The 25,421-nt window shown below is 48.6% G+C and overlaps 1 protein-coding gene across 3 annotated transcripts in view; it reads right to left on the bottom strand.

Moving 5' to 3' along the window:
• Osbpl10 (oxysterol binding protein like 10) overlaps positions 1–25,421 on the bottom strand; it is a 204,460-nt gene that overhangs the window by 173,028 nt on the left and 6,011 nt on the right. The window contains exon 1 of one of the 3 annotated variants that reach the window (XM_051202021.1): positions 12,916–12,936. The exons of the other annotated variants lie outside the window; for them this stretch is intronic. The gene's annotated coding sequence lies outside the window, so the exon portion shown is untranslated. Of the gene's footprint in view, positions 1–12,915; positions 12,937–25,421 lie in introns of those variants that run through there. 3 annotated transcript variants of the gene reach the window in all.

Below are 25,421 nucleotides of genomic sequence, written 5' to 3'. Positions count from 1 at the left end.
ATTAGGCTTTGTACTACTGTGTTGACAGTGAGAGCCGGTCCACGCCGCCGGCGTTCGGAGAAAGGGGGTGTGTACAGACAGAACTGGGGAGTGGCAGGGCGGCGCCTGCTTGTGAGCGGGTGATCACTCCGCCGTGGGAGGTGACCCTGGCAGGGGACAGGGAGCAAGAGCTAAGGCAGGGAGGTAAAAGGAGAGACAGCCCCGCCTCACTGAGTACCGCTAGCGTTGGGAGGGGGAGGGGGCGACGATCCAAATACTTGTGCACTGGGTTCAACGTCAGACTATGAAGATAAAGACAGGAGGGAGGCGTTGCGGGAGTGTAGAGGCTGAGGCACGGGGTTACCTCTTTTCACCCACTGGCCCAGTGCGCGCGCGCGCACACACACACACACACACACACACACACACACACACACACACACACACGAAGGCCGAGGCACCAACTACTCCAGCCGAGAGGAAACATGACCTCTGGCTTCCTCACAAATCCAGAAGCTGTGTCTGCCCAGTGCCTGTTCACACAGCTGCCCGATTTCCCAAGGTCAGATGCACCCCAGTGTGGGAACTCACCTCCCAGCCCCCTCAACCTTCCCTCAACTCAATTCTTGTAAAAGCACTCAAGAGATGCTAAGAGCAGAGCATGCTGGGAAGTCTGATGCACTCTTCTGGAACAACACATAAAACCAGCCTTGCAAAGAACCTAATAGGAGGAGGAAGACTCCTGCCGAACACAAACTCCTAACTATTAACACCAGTCAGTGCAGCCGGTCATTAGGCAGAAGGCTACCCCAGGCTGGGTGTGGCTGCTGTCATCTACAATCTGAAAGCTTCAATCCAGGGAAGGAAGACTACAGGCAGGTGTTAGCCACCAGCGCTCCAAGCATTAAGGGTTCGGTTAACCGGCTGCAAAAAAGGGATCTGGACAGGGACCACCTGTTACAGAGACCACGAGACAGCATATATTTAGGGAAGAGGGCTCAGCTCACGGCTCGATAGCGGAGCACCTCAGAAGAGCTCTGAGCAGGGAGTGACTTCACAAACCACACCACAGGCTTGCTTCCCAGGTACACACGGGGTTTCTCCTGCATTATTAAGAGTAGCAGCCTGTGGCTACACCACCTTCGGCCCCAGAGCTCATTAGTCTGAGTGAATCTCCAAGACCACACCGGAGCCATAAAGAGGCAGTCATCCTAAGCCATATAAATAATAACTTTCTTCCCGTTTTTTTATGGCGCCTTTTATGTCCACTTTATAAAGTTTCATGTTTTACTGTCCAGATTTCACCATGTACGCCCGCTCGGCTTACCCTGGGGTTTTAATTTTCCAGGAAGTTTCTCTCTGACTCCCCTTTGCACTAAAGCAGGGTTAAGAAATTGGAAACAACCATGACCACTCCTATCCCCACACACACCACCCTCCTCCAAGCAAGTTCTCTAGACAGATGTACAATCTGGTCTGAACCAGACAAGATGGACGAGACACTGGGGAAACACAGGGCCATGGCCGTACCCTGACGTATGACGAAACTCCATCTATAACAGTATGGGAATGATTAAGTAAAATGCGGGCCAACGAGATGGCTCAGGGGCTAAAGGTGCAAGCCTGAGGACCTGAGTTCAATCCCCAGGACCCACACAGTAGGAAGAAGAAAATCAACTCCCCCCCCCAACTTATCTTCTGATCGCCACACGTGCACTGTGGCATGTTGTGTGTAAATGCACATGCAAAATACATACCTAAGTCAAGGTAAATTTTTAAATAAGCAAAATGTAAAGTAACAAAATTAACTTGACAATTAAAAGTATCCAGCTATTCAAGGTAAAGAGTAAACATTGGGAGAGATGGTGGAGAGACTCCTGACTCACCAGTCAAGCTCTGATGCAAATAAACACTCAGACCAATTAACTAGCTATGACTAAACTTATCCATGAAGTATGTGGCCATACTAAGTGGGAGAGGGCACAATTTCCAGGGTAATCTCTCCCCTTTGCTTGTGACAGGGTGTCCTGTAAGCCAGGCTGGCCCTGTCCTCCATCCTACTGCCTCAGCTTCTCAAGTACTGGGTTACAGAGGTATCCCAGCTCAACTGGACCCTCCAGCTTGATCTCTTGACTAATGTGAGCTGTCAATTGTCTTTCCTATTGCACACAGCAAACGCACCACGAGGAGACTCATCTAGTGCAATAAACGGAAGATTCAAGAATAAGATAATAAAGCAGCGCAGCCTGGACAGAGACCCTCCCCTGTGCCCTGAATGGTGGGGGGGGGGAGCTGTGGACAGACACTACTCCCCGTTGTCATAGAAACTCATGCAGCAGAGAAATTGCTGCACAGAGCAGTCAGGTCCCTGCCACAAATCATACACACAAAGGTCCAGTGAGGGGAAAAGTTAAAGCAAACCTTCAACATTTCCAACAGAAGTCTCTCTAGCTAATATTTAATTCTTGCCACATCCGAATAAGAATTCCTTGGGGCTGGTGAGATTTAAGGCAGCATCCTGCTTTGACAGAGGATGAAGAGTTCAGTGAGCAGCACTCCAGCTGGGCAGCTCACACCTACAACTCCAGTTCCAAGGGGAAACAGTGCCTTCTACTGGCCTCTTTGGGTAACACACACACACACACACACACACACACACACACACACACACACACACACACGGGTTAAAGAGTGGCTCAGCAGTTGAGAGCACTGGCTGCTCTTGTAGAGGACTCCGGTTTGATTCCCAGGACCTGGGTTGTCAGCTCCGTGGGTTGAAGCAGTGATCTAAGAACCTGCAGTTTTTCCAAGTAGGCCTCTGTTACAGCCCTACTTATGTACACTTGTGCTAACTTCCCAGGTATCTGACACACAATCTGCCAGGCGGGACGGCTTCTTCCATCATTGGACAGAGCGGCAGGCAGCATAATTAAATGGCATGGAAGAGAAGCAAGCATTCCTGCTCCTCAAAACCATTGGAAACAACACACGAAGGAAGACAGGCTGTGCTGGGCGTGATGGCACACATTTACAATCTCAGGACACAGGGGGGTTGGCTAGAGTTCGAGGTCAGCCTGAGCTATGCCGGGAGACCCTGTTTCAACAACAACAAAAGCTCAGAACATCATCTCTGTCGCTAAGGTCAGAGCCATCCATGCCAAGGACATAAAATAAGCATGGCATGACAGCCACTCCTACCCAAAAGTGCCACTCTGTTGACAATGCCCCTACATAATTCTCCTAATATCTCAATAAATATTTTTGTTATACCTCATTCTCCTAACTTCTGCTTTCACTACAAGGAGAATTGATCTATTATGACCATGTGAGTGCCCTTACTAAAAGGTAGCTCACTCTGGACCATCAATAGCTCTCTGACCTTTGTGGTCTGCACAGTCTAAGGAGCAAGACACTATTATTTCACTGACTCTCTTGCAGCTAGATTCTCTCATGCAGACATAATCAAAGTTGGGGAAACAATAGCCCTATCTGGGAGGTGGAAGAGGGTCAAGAGTCACGCTATGACTGGGAATTAGCTGGAGACAGGCTGTGTTATTCCTATCCGCGCCATCCAGCCTGGTTCTCTCTCAGAAGTACCTGAGACCCCAAACTTCAGTGCTGGAGAATACTATTGCTCACACAGAGGACCTGGGTTCAGTTCCCTGCACCTATGGCAGCTAACAGCTGCCTGCAACTCCATTTTCAGAGGATCCACTGCCATCTTCTGGCCTTCTCTGTAACTACATGCACATACATACATGCAGGCAGAAATAAATACCCATATACATAAAATAAAAATAAAACCCCAAGCTGCTTAAGGTCCTAGCCAACATGCTGTCTAAAGGGCTCAAATCCACCCCCTGCTCCCCAGAACAGAGCATAAGGGTTCCACATGATGGAGACCGTAAAAGAGGAAAGGGAGAGTAGAAAAAACAGGCTACAGTCCATTAGGATCTGTTATTGAGTCTCCCAGAAAAGCAGACTTGCAAGTGTCCAGAGAACAGAAGGAATTGACCATGTGAGAACTGGCAGCGTTTTGGGAAAGAGATTTGCAAGGCTCCAAGCTCCCTGAGGAGATCCAGGCAATTAATGGTTGCTGGAGGAGTGGGAGATGTTTTCTTCTGAAGTACAGCACTGGCAAGGTACCCATGCTCGTGTGAATAACCCTCCACTCAGACCTCGGTAAGCAAATCTAGTGAAACTCAATGGGCCACAGAAAGACATGAAAGTTCCGGAGATGGGAAGAAGGGTGGTGACAATGGAGAAGAGAGGGTCGTGGTGGGTGAATACGATCAAAATATAGGCATGCAGGAAAATGTCAGGATGACATGCACTACTGTACTCAATTAATGCATGCTATTCTTCTTTTATTTATTTATTTTGTGGTGGTTTTTCGAGACGGGTTACTCTGGGTGGCTATGGATGTCCTGGAACTCACTCTGTAGACCAGGCTGGCCTCAATCTCACAGAGAGCCACCTGCCTTTGCCTCCTGAGTGCTGGGTTTAAAGGCGTGCGCCACACTACACCTGGCTATGCTAATTTCAGGACAGCCTTTCAAGGATATTATTGCCCTTGCTCCTAAGGGCGTAAACCAGGTCATCTTGGAGGTGTCTATATGAGGAAATTATGTCATTCAAAAGCCATGCTGGCCCGCATAATGGCCTAGGGCATCCTGCTGCTGCGCCAACACTTGGTGCTTGGTTTGGTTTTTGTTGTTGTTGTTGTTGTTGGTTTTTTTTCCTATTGCAATTACACATGAAATAGGTATCTTTGTTCCCTCCAAAGAAAAACCTAGCAGCCCTGTTGCCATCACCCACCACCTCTTGCTCAAGTGGGAGAAGCCATCTCCCTTGTACCAACTACGAGGTCTAGAGAGGGACGGAGTCAGCAGCACCCATGGTGGCAACAAGAGGTGGGCGGAGCTGTCCTGGCTGGTGCCATTTTCAGTGGAAACCGAGGGGACCCTGAAGCAGGCAGAGGCATCTTTGCTGCTGCAGCTCATAACTTATTCTGAAGGAAATTCCACAAAAGCAGCCTTGGCGTATTTTGAACAACAGCAGCACTGTTGTGAACAAGGAAACTAGCCACTCTGGAGCACGCTGTTCTGAAAGTCCTGTTGGGAAAGGCCCGCTATAGGGTCACATTGTGGGCTGGAGGGTGGCGTGTGACACTCGCTGGTGTGTGGTCATTAGCTGATGTGTTCGTTGTCACTAACTGGTGAGTGGTCACTCACTTCTTGGCTTTCTGAGTGTGTAGTAGATGAAGACGAAGGTAAAGATTAACAAAGGCAAGGGTTTAAGCCTTTGTGACCATTTGTGAGGGAGGACACAGAAACTCTACCAGGAGACCCAGCTGTCTCAAAGTCAAAGCTCACCTAAAGGGGCTCCTTAGACTCTGGGTTGTGAACCACCGAGCCTAGCCCAATTTCTATCAGTCATTGGTCCTCTGGGTATTGCTAACTAGAGAGCCAAAATAACAAATTCTCCCCACTGAAAGAATAGAAGTCCTCACAAAGCTACAGCGCACCTCCAAAGTGGGTGCCTAGAAACACCTTCTATGACACATCTGGCTTGTAGGCATTCAGCATCACTCAATCCTGTTCCCTGCCAACTGACATGCGGGTTCACCGTGCTTTGTGTTGGGGTGAATGTCTGTCTATGTATGTGCACAGACAGAGGACATATATCCTTACAGAGTGGCGGTATTGCTCAGGGGCCGTCCACCTAGATGTTTTTGAGGTGAGGTCTCCCCTTGGCCTGGAGTCCACCAAGTTGGCCAGGCTGGTGAGTGCTAGGGATCCGCCTGCCCCCCTCCGCAGTACTGAGGCTACACGACGCCACATCTGGGATATTTTTCACATGGGTTCTGGGGATAAAACTTAGGTTCTCCTCGGGCTGGAAAGACGGTTCAGCCATGAGGAGCACACGCTGCTGTTGTAGGAGACCAAAGTTCAATTCCCAGCACCCACATGCAGCAGCTCACAACTGCTTGTAACTCAGATTGCAAGAGATCAAATCCTCTCGGGACTTCTCAGGCACCTGCAATCATTCACACAGGTGCAGGGATGCACATAACGAAAAATAAATCCTTAAAGCTAGATTTAAAATAAGAAAACCTTCATGCTTACAAGGCAAGCACTTTTCAACTAAGCCATCTCTCCACTCCACTCTGTGTGTGTGTGTGTAGACATATGTTCATGTGGGTACACATGAATGTGGATGCACGTGGAGGTCATACATGAACATCAAGTATTTTCCCCCCTCCCCAACACTGGGTATCTTCCTGAGCTCAGAGCTCATTGGTTAGCTAGACTGACTGGCTAGGGAGCTCCAGGGGTCTGCCTGTCTCAGCCTCCCTAACCCTAATGCTGGATGACAGACGCATGCCACCAGGCCTGGCTTTGTTATGTGGGCCCTGGGGATCTGAACTCAGGTCTTCATCCTTGTGTAGCAAGCACTTTACCCCCACAGAGCCATCTCCACAGTCCCTGTACATCAGGATTTCCCTGGACAGGGCATACGTCTGCTTACACATTGCTCAAGGCTGCCTTCAGGCTACAGCGGCAGAATGGAGATGATTTACCACTTATGATTCTCAACCTGTGGGTTGCGACCCCTTTGGGGATCGAACAGCCCTTACACTGAGGCCTCCTAAGACTATCAGAAAACACAGATATTGACAGTATGATTCATAACAGTGAAAAAAAAATATAAAGTAGCAGCAAAAATCACTTTTTGTTTGGGGGTCAGCACAACAGGAGCAACTGTGTTAAAGGGCTACAGCTTTGGAAGGGTGGAGAACCGCAGCTTAAGACCTTGGTGGTTTTCTTCAAAGAAGTAAGCACCACATAAAAGCTGAACAACGTGGCATGAATAGTCACCCCGAAGGTCAAATACCATCTCTAAAGAATAGGGGTCCTAAACCCTGCTTCCCTTCCCATAATCCTTCGCACCCTTCCTTCCCGATTTGGGCCCGGCAGAACGGCTCCCGCAAAGAAGGGTGGGGAGAAGGAGGGCCGTTCGTTCTGCCATCAACGAGGTGGCGACCCAAGAGTACACCATCAACATCCACAAACGCATCCATGGTGTGGGCTTCAAAAAGCGTGCTCCTCCGGCACTCAAAGAAATACGGAAATTTGCATGACGGAGATGGGATCCCAGATGTGCGCACTGATACCAGGCTCAATAGAGACGTCTGGGCTAAAGGAATGAGGAATGTCCCATACCGTATCCGTGTACGTTTGTCCAGAAAACGTAACGAGGATGAGGATCACCAAACAAGCTATATGCATTGGTAACCTACGTTACCACATTCAAAAATCTACAGTCAATGTGGACGAGAACTAACCTGCTGAATGTCAAATAAGTTGGAGAACTGCTCCCCCAAAAAGGGGGGATCCTTAAAAACACTTTTATAACCACAGTCCAAAGCAGCAACTCTTCAAAAATGAACAAGTTTGTGTACAATGGGATCAAACACTACACTTGCAACAAGTCAGGGTACTGATCCCAGGCTGGACAGATGGCTCAGACGTTAAAAGTGATCGCTGTTCTTGCAGAGGACCCGGTTCTTCTGTTCACTCCGGATGCAGGGTACCTGACTGACGCCCTCTCTGGCCTCCACAGGGACCACAGGTAAGAAGATGAGGACCTCAAGCTTACCCTTGCCTATGTACTGAGTTTGAGACCAGCCCTGGATGGAGACTCTGCCTTTCTCTGATTTTGGTTTTTGGTTTTTGGAAACTGGGTTTCTCTGTAGACCAGTCATAGACCAGGCTGGCCTCGAACTCACAGTGACCTGTCTGCCTCTGCCTCCTGAGTGCTGGGATTAAAGGTGTGTGTCACCATCGCCCAGCTAGAGATCCTGTCTTTAAAAATAATGATAAAATAAAAAGCAACTTTGGCTACTGAAGACTACTATTCAGTTCTCATACTATGTAAGTAAAGAAAAACTAGCATGGGCCTGGAGATAAGCTAACCCAAAGTCATCTTTTAATACCTGCCAGGCAGGCAAGCTCTTTGCACATTTTGAAGTCTTCTCCATCACTCAATATGGCTAATAAATAAACCAGAACATCAGGTGGGTCTTGGGGCACCAGCCAGAAAAATATAAAGCCAGGAAACATTGTCCACTATTTAACAAAACCACAGGGAATAAAAAAGGCCATTTTTGCATCGCCTCCTGGAGCTTCTCCAGCACCATCTGAGAAGCCAGATCGGATTTCCTGCTCCAACTCCGCCATGAACTCTAGATATAAACTAAACTCCATCTCTCTGGGGACAATTCTTCACCTGTAAAATAAAGGGCAGGGCAAGCTCACCCTAGGCTCCAAAGTTCCGTGTCCCAGTGCCATGACTATGAAGAGGGCTGTCCCTTCTCCTTCGGGGTGGCATTACTTTGACTTATTTTGGAAAACAGATCCAGAAAAAGGATATAGGAAAAATGCCAGGATTATTCTTGGAGTGTGACATGAAATGCAGCTCTCAGATGCAGATTCCAAGTTACTATTGGACATTTCAGCACAACTGTCCCTTTGAGATCCTGTGTAATTGCTGGGAAACTGTGCTTCCAAAACCCAGAAACACAGAAGGCTACTCTCAGATCTCCCCCAAACGCTGATGGAATCACACACTGAGAATGCCTGAGAAGGAAGAGAGCTCAAGACTCGGGGACCTTGCAGATAGGGTCATTCAGAGAGGCCCCTGCGGAGTGTGAGTCAGTGCCTTAGCTTTGTTTCCTGTTGCTGAGATAAAGTAACCCTATAAAACCAACCTACAGGAGAAACGGCTTGTGTGGCTCACAATTTCAGGCCACAGTTGGTTGAGGCAGCAAAGTCACAGCAACAGGAACTTAGAACTGGCCACTTTATACCCACAGCCCAGGGCAGAGAGCAACGAATTTAACGCATGCATGTCTGCACTCGGCTTGTGTCTCCACTCACACAGGTCAGGGTCCCCTGCCTAGGGAATGGTGCCACCCTCATCTCCAGGACAGTTCCCCGTAGACATACCACCCACCAACCTGATTCTGCCCAGGTGATTCTAGGTTGTGTGAAGTTGACAACACTGACCAGCACAGTCAGCCTCCTCTCAAAACACTTGAGTGGACTGGTGGATGCTGCTCCCTGCTAGAGTGAGGGCCTATCACCCCAAGCAACACACACACACACAGACTCATATACATACACATACACACACATAGACACACATAGACACATATACATACACACAGACACACACACATACACCACACACAGACACACACACACATACACATAAATACACATATACACACACATACATACACATAGACACACACATACACACACATAAGTACACATATACACACACACATACATACACACATAGACACACATAGACACATATACATATACACATACATACATACCACACACATACACACACATACATACACACAGACACACACACACACACACATACACACATATACACACACATATACACACACACACATAAATACATATATACACACACATATACATAGACACACATACACACATACACATATACACACATATACACGCACACATAAATACACATACACATATACACACACACATAAATATATATAGACACATACATGCATACACACACATAAATACACATACACACAAATACACATAGACACACACATACACACACACATGCATAAATACACATATATACACACATCACACACATACATACACACATAAATACAGAAACACACATACAGAAACACACATAAACACACATACTCACACACATATACACATATATACATACACACATAAATACACATACATATACACAGATCACACATACACACCCCCACACACATCACACACACAGACCAGTTCCTATGGGCATCTCATCCCTGTAGCCCCGGTTCCAGGACAACAGCTCAGAATGAGGCTGGCACCAGCTTGCCATTCACAGCTTAAGGTCCCCCAACAGGTTCAGTGTTCAGTGATCCACAGTAAAACTGAACAAACCAGAACCCAGCATCAGTTCTCACACACACACACACCAAAAGGAGTATTTGCACGATTACAAACTGGCTCTAGAAATAAGATACAGCAGGGTAGTCCATTTAAATATTTTATCATTATGCCAAATTCCTCACTCGGAACCATTGACCTAAATGAGAAATCAAGGAGGAAAGGGACCCCATAAGGTTACAAGGAACTTTTCACAAAGCAGGTCCTCCAGCTATTTCAGGGCTGGTGAGATTAAACGTGCTTGCCACCAAGCCTAAGAACCTGAGTTTAATCCCCAGGACCCACATAGTAGGAGGAGAGGACCAATTGTTCCAAGCTGTCCTCTGACCTCTGCACATGCCATACACACACTCACTAAGCAAACAAAATGTAAAACATCCATTTCCCTGTAAGAGTGAAGATTTGACACACACACACCCTCACCAGCTCAGGAAGCAACGATGTCTGTGAGCTTTCCTAGACACAGTCACTAAAGACCCATCACCAACTTCTCTAAGGGCATCGGCAGCAAGCGCCGCCGCAGAGCCAATGGTGCAAAGTACGGCCATGTGTATAATGTGCCTGACACGTATGTGCTTACATGTGTGTGTATGTCACAGCATGAGTGCAAAGGTTAGAAAACAACCTAGGGTGTTGGTCCTCACCTTGTTTGAGATGGGCTTTCTCTCCTGTTGCTGGATTCTACACAAAGCCAGACTGGCTGGCATGTAGATCTGTCCATCATCATCTCACCTTGGAGCACAGTGATTATAGCTGCACAAGTCTATGCCCAGCTTTATGCAGACTCGGGGGATTTGAACTCAGTTCCTCCTGCTTGCTCAGCAAGACCTTTTCCCACTGAGCCATCTCCCCTAGCCCCACAAGGACCAATCCTAAAGTACTCCCATGCAGAAGGAAGTATGCCATGTCAGGACTGCTTCCAGCAATTGATGCTCTGAAAGCAAGCCTCGCCTCTATTCAACCGAGACTTCACTCAAGCCCTATTTACTGCCTGCTCTGCCATCACTGACGGTGTCTGAACAGAAATGTTTTCAGGTAACAAAACTCGACAGCATCGCCATCCACACCCCAGACAGAAACTGCCCTGAGCCCAGCACCCTCTCAACACCCTCCATTTAAAGCTGTAGTTCTGGGCTGGGGCGGAGCACACACATGCGGTCCCGGTACTCGGGAGGCTGAGGCAGGAGGATGGCTGAGAGTTTAAGGCCAATCAGAGCTACACAGTGAGCTCAAGGTTAGCCAGTGACACAAAGCACAAAATCTGGTCTCAAAGAGAGAGGAGTGGGCAAGACAGGAAACATCACTACAGGCCTCAAAAGCACACATACACTCTGAGTTTTCCATCTCTCGTGAGAATGCAGAGGGCTCATACTGATACCCCCCCATCAAGTATGCCAGGCTGACCTTTGAACTCACAGCATCCTACCTGCCTCTGCCTCCCAAATACTAAGGTTAAAGGCACATACCACCTCATCTAGCCTTTATTTTCTCTTTTGTAAGATTTATTTACTTTTATTTTATGTGTATGGGTGTTTTGCCTGTGTCTACGTATGCATACATTGTGTGAGCCGTGAGTGTTCTTAGAGCCAGAAGAGAGCATCAGAACCTCCTAGAACTTGAGTTATAGGCAGTGAGCTGTCATACATGTGCTGGGAACTGAGTCCAGGACCTCTGGAAGAGTAGCGTGTGTTCTTAACCACTAAGCCATCTCTCTGGCCTCTATTTTCTTTAACGCTCAACTATCCCAGGCCCTAGCCTTCAAACCTTACAAAGGCTGACTTACTTAACTGGATCTTCCATGTAACCTAAGGTAGGGGGCTACACTAGCCCCATCTTGCCACAGAAGGGTGAGGGGAATCCCATCACTGGGCAAGCGTGGATGCCTTCTGCTTGAATTTTCCTTAATCTGCTCTTTGCGTTCTCTTACTAGAAGTCTTCAAGGCCAGGATGAGAGCTCAGCGCCAAGTGTCTCAGAGTCAAAGCTTGCCTGCCGCCCACCAGGTGTGTGAACATGGAAGAGACACCTGGTCCTTTCGGAGCAGCGGCCTGTGATCAGTCATGGGGAAGGACTCTGGGCGCTGAGCTCTGCCTGATGAATATGTCTGTGAGGAGGAGCCAGGCGACAGATCAAAGCACAGCCAAGGACCCTCATTCTTATAGAAAGGGCAAGCTGGGGAGACAGCTCGGCCTGTAAAGAGCTTGTCCCTCAGGCGTGAGAGTTTGAGCCCCAGAATCCACCTGTTCTACTTGCATTTCTGTTGCTATGATAAAATACGCTGGCAAAAAACCCCTCGGGGGAGGAAGGGTTTACTCCAGCTCCCAGTTCCAGGTTCCAGTGTGCCAAGGGGACAGCGCTGTCCACAGTGGGCTGGTCCTCCCCACACCCGCTAATTTAACTAAAACAATCCCCCACAGACCTGGCCAACACACTGTGGACGGTCCCTCTCAGGTGACCCTAGGTTGTGTCAAGTTGACAATCTAAGCTAGCCATCACATCCCATAAAAAAGCCAGTAAGGTGGTATACCCTTGTTATTCCAGTGATGGGAGGATGGGAAAGGGGGTCCTGGGACTCGCTGTCCACACAGCCTACTCTGATTGGTGAGTTCCAGGCCAGTAATGGGACAGTCTTCAAAAATAAGGAAAGGGACATTCAGGGAATAATACTCAGTTAACCTTTACCCTCCTCATGTACACCACACACACGCACACGCACACACACACACACACACACACGCACGCACGCACACACACACACACACACACACACGCACGCACGCACGCACGCACACACACACAGAAAATTGCTAAGTAGTGAAAACACTCCCATGAACCTTGAACTCCAAGAAGGAATCAACCCGAGGTCTAGCTTGGAGCACCTGCCAGTTTAATGTAGAAGCAAGTACTTAAACTGACCTCAAGCCCCCAGAGCTTCATCCTGTGGTCCCATCAGAGCAGGACCACCCAGGGTCCACAGGCACCGCTTAGAAACTGGCCCACTGGAACATTCCAAAGTCACGTTCCGTTGGCCCTCTTTATTCAGCAAAACATTCTAAGACAGACGTCAAAATTCTAGATGGCAGAGCTGGGTCACAAAACTGTACAATGTGTGTTTCAACACGGTACAACCACTCAGTGTGTAAAGGTGCCTGCCACCAAGTCTGATGACATGAGTTCAATCCCTGGGACCCACATGAAGGAAGGAGAGAGTCAACTCTAACAAGCTGCCCTCTTTGTCACCACGTGTGCCCCTACACACTCACACACAATACACACAAAGAGAGGGTAGGGGAGGTGAGAGAGTGAATTTTGGCGTGCTCACGAATGGTAACTCATTCTAATTTTCCGGTCAGAACTGGGGAAGAACAAGCAACCTGTTTACCATTCCAACCCATTAGCCAATGAAAACTGCTTGCGGGTTATGTAATATCAAACAACTAACAAGGGAGGGATAAACACACAAATCTCCCCAGGGCTTAATGGCCCTTTGCTAAGCTGCAAATGAGCTTGCTTCACCTAGTTTAATGCACAATTGCTTGCAGACACTAACAAATTCGGCCTGTTGTACTTTGTGTCTGGATGTCTCAGTCACCGAGACCACACTGGGCATCTTCCAAGCCAGGCTGGATAGGCCTGCAAGATGGCTGCTTCCTTGGCCACCGAGGAAGACTCCAGGTGTTCAACCCTTATTACTCGAGGACAGTGATGGGAGAGGCCACGGAAATTATGCCCAGATTTGTGTGCGTGTGTGTGTGTTTCTTTTTGCTCATCAGCTTGTATCAACAGCCAATCATATTTGGCCAGGAATTTGCTGCACGCTCCCATGGCCTTTGTTTGGTTGGTCGATTGGTTTTCCTTTTGGTTTTTGAGACAGGGTTTCTCTGTGTCGACCTGGCTGTTCTGGAACTCACTCTGTAGACCAGGCTGGCCTCAAACTCACAGAGATCTGCTTGCCTCTGCCTCCTGAGTGCTGGGATTAAAGGTGTGTGCAGCACCACGATCAGCTGACCATTTGTGTTTTAATAGGTCAAATGTAATAGAGCAGATGCAATTTCAAGTTTACATAGATGCTACCGTGCTACAAAGACCTATACGTCTGTCTGTTTGGAAGAGTGAGATCGTCTTGGGTAGCCCAGGCTAGCCTTGAACTTGCTACATAACCAAGGATGACCTTGAAACCATTGGTCCATCCTCCTGCCTCTACCTCCCCAATTGCTTTGCACAGACATTCTGCCTAATTTATGTGATGCTGAGAAAGAAACATAGGACTTGTGCACTGGATGCAAACACACCACACACCACCCACCAAGCTGCACCACCCTCTACCCTTGATGGGTCTTGTTTTTCTTTTTGTTGTACTGGGGGCTGATTGAACCCATGGCCTCCCACATGCCAGATAAGTGCCCTACCAACAAGGCAACCACCAAAGAGCTATTCACTACTAACAAACTTTTGATATTTCACCAGCTGACTTATCATTTTATATACATGTGTGAGTGAGTTTGTATATATGTATATGTGTGGTGTATACATGTGTATGTGAGTATATTCTACCTACGTGTAGAATCCAGAAGTTGATGCCAGGTGTCATTCACCTTATTTTTGTGACAGGGTCTCTTGATGCACCTGGAGCTGGCACATTCAGCTAGGCCATGCGGCCAGCAAGTCCCAGTAAACATGCGCCTGACACTACAGCAGGGGAGTTACAGGCACCCGCCATCTTGGCCACTTTTGTTTTAGTTTAGTTTAAAGTGTATGTGTGTATGAATGTTTTCCGCTCACATGCATGGCTGTGTACCGCATGTGTGCCTGGTGCCCTCAGAGGTCAGAGGAGGACATCAGAACCCTGGAACTGAGGTTTATGGACAGTTGTGGGCAGCCACGTGGGTGCTGGGAATTGAACTTGGGTCCTTCAGAAGAGCAATGAGTATGCTTAAGTGCTAAGACATGGCTCCAGTCCCCACCCCATGGCCCCCATGCTGGGGATCAAACGCGAGTCACTACCCACTGAGCCATCCTTCTCAGCCCTCACCACCCCTCACCCCCTTTTATTCTTTAGCTCCTCTGGACTGTGCTGTGGACACAGCACCCCTTTGCCCCTTGATAGGTCAATGTACACATACCAAGTACTGGACACTGACACAATGCTATTATTCAAGCTATGAATCTTATATAAATGTCATTCATCAACTTAGTGTCACGTCCACGGAAATCAAGTATCAGGTTCGAAGTTACCTTAGTTGTTACACAGACAAATTTAAAGTCTGAAACCAAGAAATAGCCACACTTGAAATTCGAGCACCTGGGAGGTGTGGGCAGGAGGCCCAAGAGTTCAATGTCATTGTGGGACACTGGCAAAAAAAAAAAAAAAAAAAAATCGGGGTGGTACAAAGAGAAACAGAAACATAAATAAGACAGGAACAGATAAAACAAACAAAACAAAACAAAACCGCTAAAAATATCAATCACTCCACAGGCAGGAAAGGAACAGGAGAGACACTCTCCAGTGACAGAAATTCAGACAACCCTGTGACATGAAGAGATGCTATCTATCACTCTTAATCTGGTTTAAGTCACACTCTGCTTTTACCTAGGAAAGAAGTGAACAGAAGTTCAAGGCCATCCTCAGCTACACAGCATGGGCTACGTGAGACCCTGTCTCCAAAAGAAAAAAAAAAAAATGCACAGTGTGACCTTAAAACCCAACATGTGGGCCTCCAAACCTTCCAAACACAGGAACAAAGCATGGCAGAAGGGCTGGTCCTGGTCCCAGGATCCAGAAGAGTCCCCATATGAACTAACCTTGCTTATTCACCTCTCACTAACTGATCCTGCTAACCAAGTGTGTCAATCACCATGTGGGTTTGTGCATGAAAGACAAAACCCAGTAAGGCTCAGGACTGCCTGATTTGGGTAAGTTCCCCATGCGCCGACAGCATGGACTTCTTATCCAGCTTTAAGAGAGTCAAGTGCAGGATGTGGTGGTACACGCCTTTAACCCCAGCACTCGGGAGGCGAGTTCAAGGCAAGCCTGGTCTACAATGGGAGTCCCAGTATAGCCAGGGCTATACAGAGAAACCCTGTCTCAATAAGCCACAAAAGGGAGAGGGAGGGACACTCTCTGCTTTCCCCTCTGGGTTCGGCTCACTCCAAGGGTAACCCTGAAGAGTGACACTTAACAGAATAATCTAAGTCACATGTCACCCATGAGCTAACCAAGACTGTTACCACAATGCCCTTTGGACCAAGGAATCAGCTGCCAACTCCTCAGGAGGAGGAGGAGGAGGCCTGCATTAGTCAGGCTGATAAAACGACCACAGACACAGTTGGAGAAAGACTAAGAAACCATAGAGATGGTTAATGATAAGCATCGCTTGACAGAGTCTAGAGTCATGGGGGACATGGACTGCTGAGCAGGCCCGCAGGGATTACCTAGACTATGTTAACTGATGTGGGAAGAGTCCGTTTAACTTCCCACACCCTGGGCAGGGGGTCCTGGAGTTGTAAAAGGAGAGAACACTCGATGCATCCACACTGGCTGTTTCCTCTGACAGTGGGTGCCCTGTGAGCAGCTACGGCAAGCTTCAAGCTACACGGTAACCAGCCAGCACTCCCCCACACGCTAGAGCCCTGGTGGTACCCTCACCACAAAGTGGCTTTGGGCCTCTTCTGTTGTTTAGACAGTCTCCCACAGCCCAGGCTAGCCTTGAACTCCTGACTCTCCTGACTCTACCTCCCAAGTGCTGGGATTCTAGATGTGGCCTGCTAGGCCTTCTGTACGCAGTGTTGAGGACAGAACCCGTGGCCCTGTGCTTGTTAGGCCCTAGCTGCTTTCTGCTGTGTTTGCTTGTGTTTTTAGCTTCCTGGCTGGCCCGTGTGGTGGTATTCTTGCCATCTTCCCGATTTTCAGACAGGCTTTATTTGTCCAACCTGAAGCTCACTATGTAGATCAAGGTGGCCTCAAACTCAAAAACTCAAAGACAGCAGCCTCTGCCTCTCTCCCCAGTGCTGGGATTAAAGGTGTTCGCCGCCACACCCAGCCGGAGGACTCTGAATTTCTCATCCCCCTGAAGAGGGCTAGGATTACAAGTGAGCACCATCAGCACCAGTCTGTTCAGTCCTAGGGATCAAAGCCAGCGTCTGCAGCATGCTAGGCCAGCCAGGCCCCATCCTGCCCCCGGTGGCCCATTTTCAGGGTACCAGGAGGTATATGAGGGCAATTTGTACACACGGAAATCCCCAACAGGAAGCTTATTCCACAAACACGTGACCCTGACTTCACCTAAAACCCACACCAAGCTTAATGAATCGAAGGCCTTGGGGCAAGTCAAGATCCACCAAAGGGTGGCTTGATCAAGTGTTTGCCTGGCATGCACAAAGCCCTAGGTTCAACGCCCGGTACCATAAATCAAAAAAAAAAAAAATAAAAGCAAAATAACCTCTATCTAAGCCAAGTGTGGTGGGGAGAAACAGAGGTAGGAAGATTGCCACAAATTCAAGAATAAATAGCCTGGGCCCTCTACATAGTCTCGGGCAAGCCTGGTATTCCAGTTTGCTTGCTGTTGCTGCGATAGAACGCTGAATAAAAGCAACTTGGAGAGGAAAGAGTTTATTTGGCTCACAGGTCCCAGTCCATCCTCAGGGAAGCCACGGCAGGAACCTGGAGGCAGGAGCTGAGGCAGAGGCCACAGAGGGTGCTGCTTGCTGGCTTGCTCCCCGTGGCTTCCTCTGCTCCCTTTCTTACACAGTGCAGGGCTATGTGCCCAGGGATGGCGCCATCCCCCGTGTGCTGGGGTCTCCCTTATCAATCAACAGTCAACAAAATGTCCCGCTGAAATAATCACAGACCAATCTAACGGAGGCAGTTTCTCAGTTGAGAGTGCAAAACTAACTATAACCTGATCTTCAAAGTGAGACTTTGTCTCAAAAAAAAGAAAGAAAGAAATAGGGGCTGAAGAGATGGCTTAGTGTTAGCACTGACTGCTCTTGCAGGACCCAGGACCTGGGTTCTACTCCCAGCACCCATGTGGTGGCTCACAAACATCCCTCCAAAAGATCAGACACCTTCTTCTGACCTCTGTAGGCACCAGATATGCACACCGTACACATACATACATACACACACACACACATTCATACAAGCAAAACACTCATACACAAAAAAATGTAAAACTAATTTTTTAAAAAAAAATCCACCTATGAGCTCTTGCAGGCCAAATGTCCTCCCCAGCCCAACCTAAAAAGGACCCCAAGAACCAGGCAGACCCAGAAGCCTCAGAGGACCAGCCCGGCATGAGCAAGAGAAAGCTGCAAACACACTGCCTACACTGTAGAGTCTCTAACTCAGCACTCGCAGAAAGGACCCTAAAATTAGAACCCACAGCTCGCTTCTTCCTGAAGGCCACACCTGGGAAGAGAAACAAACACAGGAATGAGCTACACTGGTCTAGCCTGAGGCAAAGCCTTGGGTCACATCTGGGAGGGGGGACCCGAGAGTACGGACCTCGAATCCAAGAGCAGAGGAAAAGAAACACATCCTGGGAGCCAGAGAAACGGCTCAGAGGTTAAGAGCACTGGCTGTTCTTGCACAGGACCTGGGCACAGTTCCCGGTACCCACATGTCAGTTTACAACCGTCTGTAACTCCAGTCCCTGGGTGTCAGATGCTGTCTCCTGGCCTCCTTAGGCACTGCCCACACATGCTGCTGTCAAACGCTCATATGCATAAAATAAAAATTGGCAGATGTTTAAAAACAAAAGAAGTCACACTTTGGAGTCAGACAAATCTCACACCGCTGACTACACAACCTATTCCTCAGGTTCCTGGTCTGTAACTCGGGACTCCATGCATCTTTGGGGCGGGGGAGTTAGCACGGACGGTGAACAGGGGCTTACATAAGAAGCTCGCTCACTCCCTCCTCCTCACGGGAAACTCTAACGATTAATCTGTGAGGAGGCTCTGAAACACAAAGTCCTTGGAGGCCGTGTCCCTCCTGGCCTCCATCCAGGTTACCTCAAGGTTCAACGTGGCTGCTAGGATCCCCGCCATTGTGTCTGCTTGCTATTCTTCCCCTCATGGCTTCCTTCTAACGGGAAAGGGAAAGGTAGTAGGGACAGGAAAGGATCCAGGAAATTACCATGTAAACTCCCTGCGATACCCAGAATATGAGGGTTGGAGCCAAAAGGATGGCTCAGGACAAAACGGCACTTGCCACCAAGCCTAAGGACATGAGTTTGCTTCCCGGGACCTACAGGGTAGAAGGAAAGACCTGACATCCACGAATTGCCCTCTGACTCCTCAGGAGCACTATGACATGTATGCCCACATACATACACACAAAGTAAATCAAGGCGTGCAATAATGTTCAGATGGGTTCTTCAGCTATAGAAGAGGGAGATGGATTAATCTGTGCTGTGTGCACCTCCTTTTGTTTGAAGGACAAAATTGGACAGCGTGTTTATAATTGTTCCAAGGCCAGTGTCTGCCTTGTGTCAATGCAGGCATTTCACACTTGAGGCCTGGACGCGTAAAAGCGCCCCCAGGAAACAGCAGCCTCTCAAACCTGTTTAGGCCTCCTCTGGCCTCAATCCACACTGTACTCCAGGCCTTCTAAAGCCCTGTCTCCCTTGGCTCCTCCAAGCCAAGGTCCTCACCAAGCTCCGTTCCCGAGGGCCATCCTCCAGGCCCTGTCTTCAGCAAGGGCTCCTCTGACTCTCAAAGTTCGTCCTTATCTGCTTCTGCCCCTCCACCCGCTAGGCCAGGCTGCTGCGCTCCCAAGCTGAGTCTGGGGCATGCAGCAGCAGCATCCCTGACTCCTTTCATGGCTTTCCTTGGAGCCTGCCGAGATTTGAACATGAAACAGCCCTGCCTCAGCTACCTCTCCTGTTGCTGTGATACCCTAGCAAAAGCGACCGAATGGAGAGGTGGGGATTAACTCACGGTTCCAGGTCACAAGACCACAGCAGGGGAGTCACAGTCATGGGAGCTAAGGTGGCTGTTCACACAGCATCCGAAGCCGAGAATCCTAGGATACCGGATGATGTGACACTCGCTCGCTCTCCGTTCAGTCCAGGGCCTCGCCCGAGAAATGGTGCCGCCCACAGTCAGGGTGGGTCTTCCACCTTGGTTAAGCCCACGAAGAAAACCCATCACTGGCATGCCCACCCACTCACCTAACCTAAACAATTCCCAACTGAGATCCCTCCCAGGTGAGCTCAGAGCCTGCAGAGCTGCCAAAGTCGATCCTCACAGTCCCCCAGACCTGGGTGAGTACACACCTGCTCCCCAGCTGGTGGTACTCTTTGAGGAGGCTGTGCGACTTCAGGAGGTGGAGCCTTACCCGGAGATGGGCCTTGAGGTTTGATAGTCCAGCTCACTTCCCGTTCACACTCAGCTTCCTGACCACAGATGCAAGTCAGCACACATCCCCTCCGGCTTGCCACCTTGCCTACCGTGGTGTGATGGCCTGCATCCCTTGAACCACAAGCCCAAACAAACCCTTCCCTGCTTAAGTTGCTTTAGTCAGGTGCTAAAGAACAATCTTTGCACACGGTAATTATGTTTGGCTCTCATTGTAAGTAAAAAGCTCATTGGCTGATAGCTGGGCAGGGAGAGATTGGGTGAGACAGCCTCACACACAGAGAACGCTGAAAGGAAGGACAGAGTCCGAGGAGTAGCCAGCAGGGACAGACGCGGGATGGACATGCCGTACTGAGAAATGGTACCAAGCCACATGGCAAAGCATAGATAAGAAATGTGACCAAGCCTGAGCTTTGGTCAAGCATTTATAGATCATATTTAAGTTTCTATGCTGGTTATTTCGGAGCTGGAAGATGGGACAGAAACTTCTGCTTACAGTCGGGTTTTTTGTCAAAGTAACAGGGAAGGTAACTAATTCAGATTCCAATTTCCCTATAACAGATACTGTCCCCATCACAGATCCAGAATGGAAGCCAGGCTAGCACACCTGTACTCTCAGCCTTTGGGAGGCTGAGGCTGGAGGATCACAGCAAACTTGAGGACATCCTGGTCTACATAGAGTTCGAGGCCTGAGCTACATGATGAGACACAATCTCTGAAAGGAGAGAGAGAGACAGAGGGAGAGAGAGAGAGACAGAGAGAGAGAGAATTCCTTTTACTAATGACTGCCAGGAATCTCAGCACTTGGGAGGCAAAGGAAAAAAAAAATCAAGGTCATACTCAGCAGCTACATAGCAAGTTTGAGGCCATCCTGGGCAGAGAGAGAGAGGGGAGGGAGAGAGAGAGAGAGAGAGAGAGAGAGAGAGGGAGAGAGAGAGGGAGAGAGAGAGGGCAGCAAGGTGGCTCAACAGGTAAAGGTCTTGAAAGCCTGGCTCTCTGAATGCAAGCAGAATTGAAAGAAGAAAACACAGCCCACGACATCACCCTCTGATCTCTATACATGCATCATGGCACAGGCAACCCCATGCAGAGCAACAATACACATTTGAAAGAAGTAAGGGAGACAGGAAAGCTGACCTACATGTGACCAACCTGAGCACTTCAGAGCTACCACACTCAGCTGCCTCAGTAACTTGCATGAGGGATAAGGGGCCCAAGTGTTCATACGAGACCAATGATGGTCAAGCTACACCCTGGAGGCTGTGTGCAGGTCCACTGACTGTTTGCTAAATAGTTTTAATAGGACACAGCCCCACGGCTTGCTCATAGTTGTATGGAGGCCATACTGCCTCCATTCTTTCTTCCCAGGCCTCCTTACAAACAAGTGCCCGCTCTTACTAAGGACTGTCAGCTCCCAACGTACGACCTAAGCTACCTCCTGCCACTCATGTGACACTTGGCACACACACACACACACACACACACAAAGTGCTCGGTAAGTATTTGAGGCATAAACATCCTGCCAAGTCACATTACCTGCAAAGAGCAGGTCTGGAGGCTATGTCACCAGCTTACACTGCAGTTCTAAGGTTTCCTGGATTCTGCCCAGACTGTCACCAGGGGGTTTTCACAGTCTGCTAACAGCAAACCAATACCTTGATACACTGACGACAACACAGACAATTTGGAAGGCATCTACGCCCCATCATCCACTCTGCTTCCCCAAGAACAGGCCAGCAGGGCCCCCAGGCCCACCCATATTTTCCCAAAGGTTCCCTACAGACCCTGCAACTTACAACACCCCATAATAAAAAGCCAAGACTAACATACTAACATAGGTGCCTGTGGTAGTTTGACTGCAACGGGTCCCCATAAGCTAGTAGGAAGTGGCATTATCAGGAGGTGTGGCCTTGTTGGAGGAAGTGTGTCACTGTGGGGGTGGGCTTTGAGAACTCCTTTGCTCAAGCTTTGCTGAGTGGGACACTCAGATCACTTCCTGTTGCCTGCGAGTCGAGATGTAGGACTCTCAGCTCCTCCTCCAGCACCACGTCTGCCTGAACTCAGCCATGTCCCGCCATGGTGATGATGGACTGAACCTCTACCCTGTAACCCAGCCCCAAAAAAAGGTTTTCCTTTATAAGCACTGCCGTGGTCATGGTGTCTCTTCACAGCAGGAACATCCTAAGACAGTTGCCTTTCAACTTTGTGTGTGTAAAGTGAGTTCATGTGTGCACGTGTATGTACAGGTGTGCTTCCCTGTGTGTGTGCCAGAAGTCAAGATCTAGTGTCTTCTTCTGTCATTCTCCATATTTTAATATACTATTATTGTTGTTGTCATCATTACTATTGGGGATCAAGGTCCACTGTCTTCTATCATTCTCTTTATTTCAATATACTGTTGTTGTTATTGTTATTGCTGTTGTCATTATTACCGGGGATGACACGCATGTGCAGGTCAGAGGACAACTTTCAGGAATCCGTTGCCTCCTTCCCCTTTTCTGTGGAGTCTCAGATATCACCATCCATCCTCCTGCAGCAAGAGCCTTCATCAGCGTAAACCATCTCTGCACTGGCCCCTCCACCGTTACATCTTGAGACAGGGTCTCTGTCAACCTGGAGCTTCTTACCATCCCAGCTGGATCGGATGCTCTTAGCTGAGCTGGGGGTGGGGGGCAGGCACATGCCACCAAACTGGGCTTTATGTGGGTGCTGGGGATTGGAACTCAGGACATTTTCACACACACAGTGAGCCATCTGTCCAGCCCTTCCTTCCTTCCTTCCCTTTTAGATTTTGAGACCGGGTCTCATGTAGTCTAGGCTGGTCTCAAGCTAACTGAAGACAACCTTAAATTTTGATTCCCCTGCCTCCACCTCCAAAGGACTGGGATTACAGGTTAAACAGCACCAGACACCACCATGCCCCACCTGTGTGGTGCTGAGGAAAAACTCGGGGCATCCAAAGCAAATGCTCCGCCAAATGAGTTATATCCCGAGCCCACACCCTTTTTATTTTCATCCATATATTTATAGAAAAGGACCCAACCGCACAACAGCATAAATAGTCCCCTTAAAACTGCAAGGCCAGAAGAGAAAGTTACTCATGGCCCAAAGGACTTATCTGACCTTCAAATAATGGAGTTACAACAGAAAGCCACATATAATGTTTCCTAATTTTATCGCTGTTATTGATATCATGGTATGAGACACAAATAAAGCACTTTCTTTTGGAGCTCTGACCATATTCAACCCAGTCTGGGTTGTCAAAAATCAAATTCTGGACTGTTTTCTCTTCAATTGTGTCTTGGCTCGGCCCCAAATCACATCAGCAGGAGCCAGGAAGGGCTGCAAAAAAGCCTCAGCATTCCCAGCACAATCATTTCAACCCTTTGCTCAGGGCACAGAGGCCTAACTCACTGTCTCTTCCCGGAGACCTGAGACAGCTGTCCATAATCAGACTGTGAGAGACCAACAGCACAGGCTCTGCCGCCCACTGTGCACCACACGGTCACCAACGTCCCCTTTGTCCTCACAAATGGAGCAGGGGCTGAGGGATGGCTCAGTGTAGAGAAGGCTTAACGTGCAACCATGAGGATCTGAGTTTGGATCTCCGGACATCTACAGTCCTAGCATTCCTACAAGAAGATGGGAAGCAAGACAGAGTTCCTGGAAGCGTGCCAGCCGGCTAGCCTGAGGGGTACAGAAGCGAATGAGATAGCCTGCCTCAAACAAGATGGAAGGCACGGCCCAACTGTAGCTGTCCTCTGACCTACACACACAGCACACAAACACAGCCCCTGTGAGTGGCTGAAGACTGTCTCTGTCCCCAAGATGCATACATCCAATCCCCGGAATCTCTGCTTGCCTGCTGTGGTGGGGATGCTGGTACACAGCAGGGGTCATTAGGGATCATGAGATGGGAAAATCGTCCTGGGGGGGGTCACATGAGTTTAGGGAGACAGTGTCAGGTCTGACATGCCAGAGGAGAAAGTGACAAAAAGACTGTCAAACACTGTGGGGTGCAGTGGCGAGCCAGGGAAAGCAGCAGCCACCCGAAACCAGGAGAAGCAACCAGGGAAGGGCTTGCCGCACGCATGAAGCTCTGAGTTCGAGCCCCAGCACTGAATACATCAGACACTGGTGGCAAGTGCTCATGATCCCAGCACTTGAAAGACAGAGGCAGTAGGGACAGAAGGTGAAGGTCATTCTTGCTACACAGCCTGAGAGACATGAGAGACTGCTGTCCCCCACACAGGCACAAAAAGGGCCTGAAGGGTCGGAGTGGGGAAGCTGGTAAGATGGTCCAGTGGGTTCAGTGGGGCATTTACCACCAAACCTGATAAATTACAACGATGAAAGAACCAAGTCCTGCAAGTTGTCCTTTGATCTCCACACAAAGTCATGGCATTCGCACGCGTGCGCGCACACACACACACACACACACACACACACACACACACACATATGATGGGAAATGTCATTCTGTGTATGTTTCTCATACTGGTTAATAAATAAAGCACTGTTGGCCAATAGGAAAGGAAGATAGGAGGGACTAGGAGACAAGGAGGAGGTAGTAAGGAGGAGTCAGGATGGAGGGTATTGATATGATTACTTTGTTTTGGAATGGATTTTCATTTATTGATACAATTTAAGGTCAATTTTGTGATGTTTATATTTCTCCTTTTGCTTAGGTATTGTGTTTATATAGCTCAGTTAGAAATGTAGTGTATAACTTAGTACAGATTATAGATAATTACCTATGATAGTCAAAGCTTAGAATTAAGTTAGTTAGGTTTTTCAATATACACAGAGATGTATTTGAGATAGATAGAAATTCTTCAAACCTTTCAAAGACCTACAGAATATGGCATTTAAAATGGTTTAGGATTTTTCTTGACAGTGAGACATAATTGCTCCTGGCAACACCTGCGTCAAAAAGAAAGATGGACATTAAAGAAACTTGTTATGGAGTTTGCCTCCACTATGGCAAGACTAGCCATTTGGACAAGATACTGCTCTGGACTGTTTGACTTTGTGCTGTATAAACTGGACATGCAGGACCCACA

This window comes from Phodopus roborovskii, unplaced genomic scaffold (assembly GCF_943737965.1).
Source record: "Phodopus roborovskii unplaced genomic scaffold, PHOROB, whole genome shotgun sequence".
NCBI classification, from domain to species: domain Eukaryota; kingdom Metazoa; phylum Chordata; class Mammalia; order Rodentia; family Cricetidae; genus Phodopus; species Phodopus roborovskii.
This window is presented reverse-complemented; position numbering and strand designations above follow the sequence as displayed.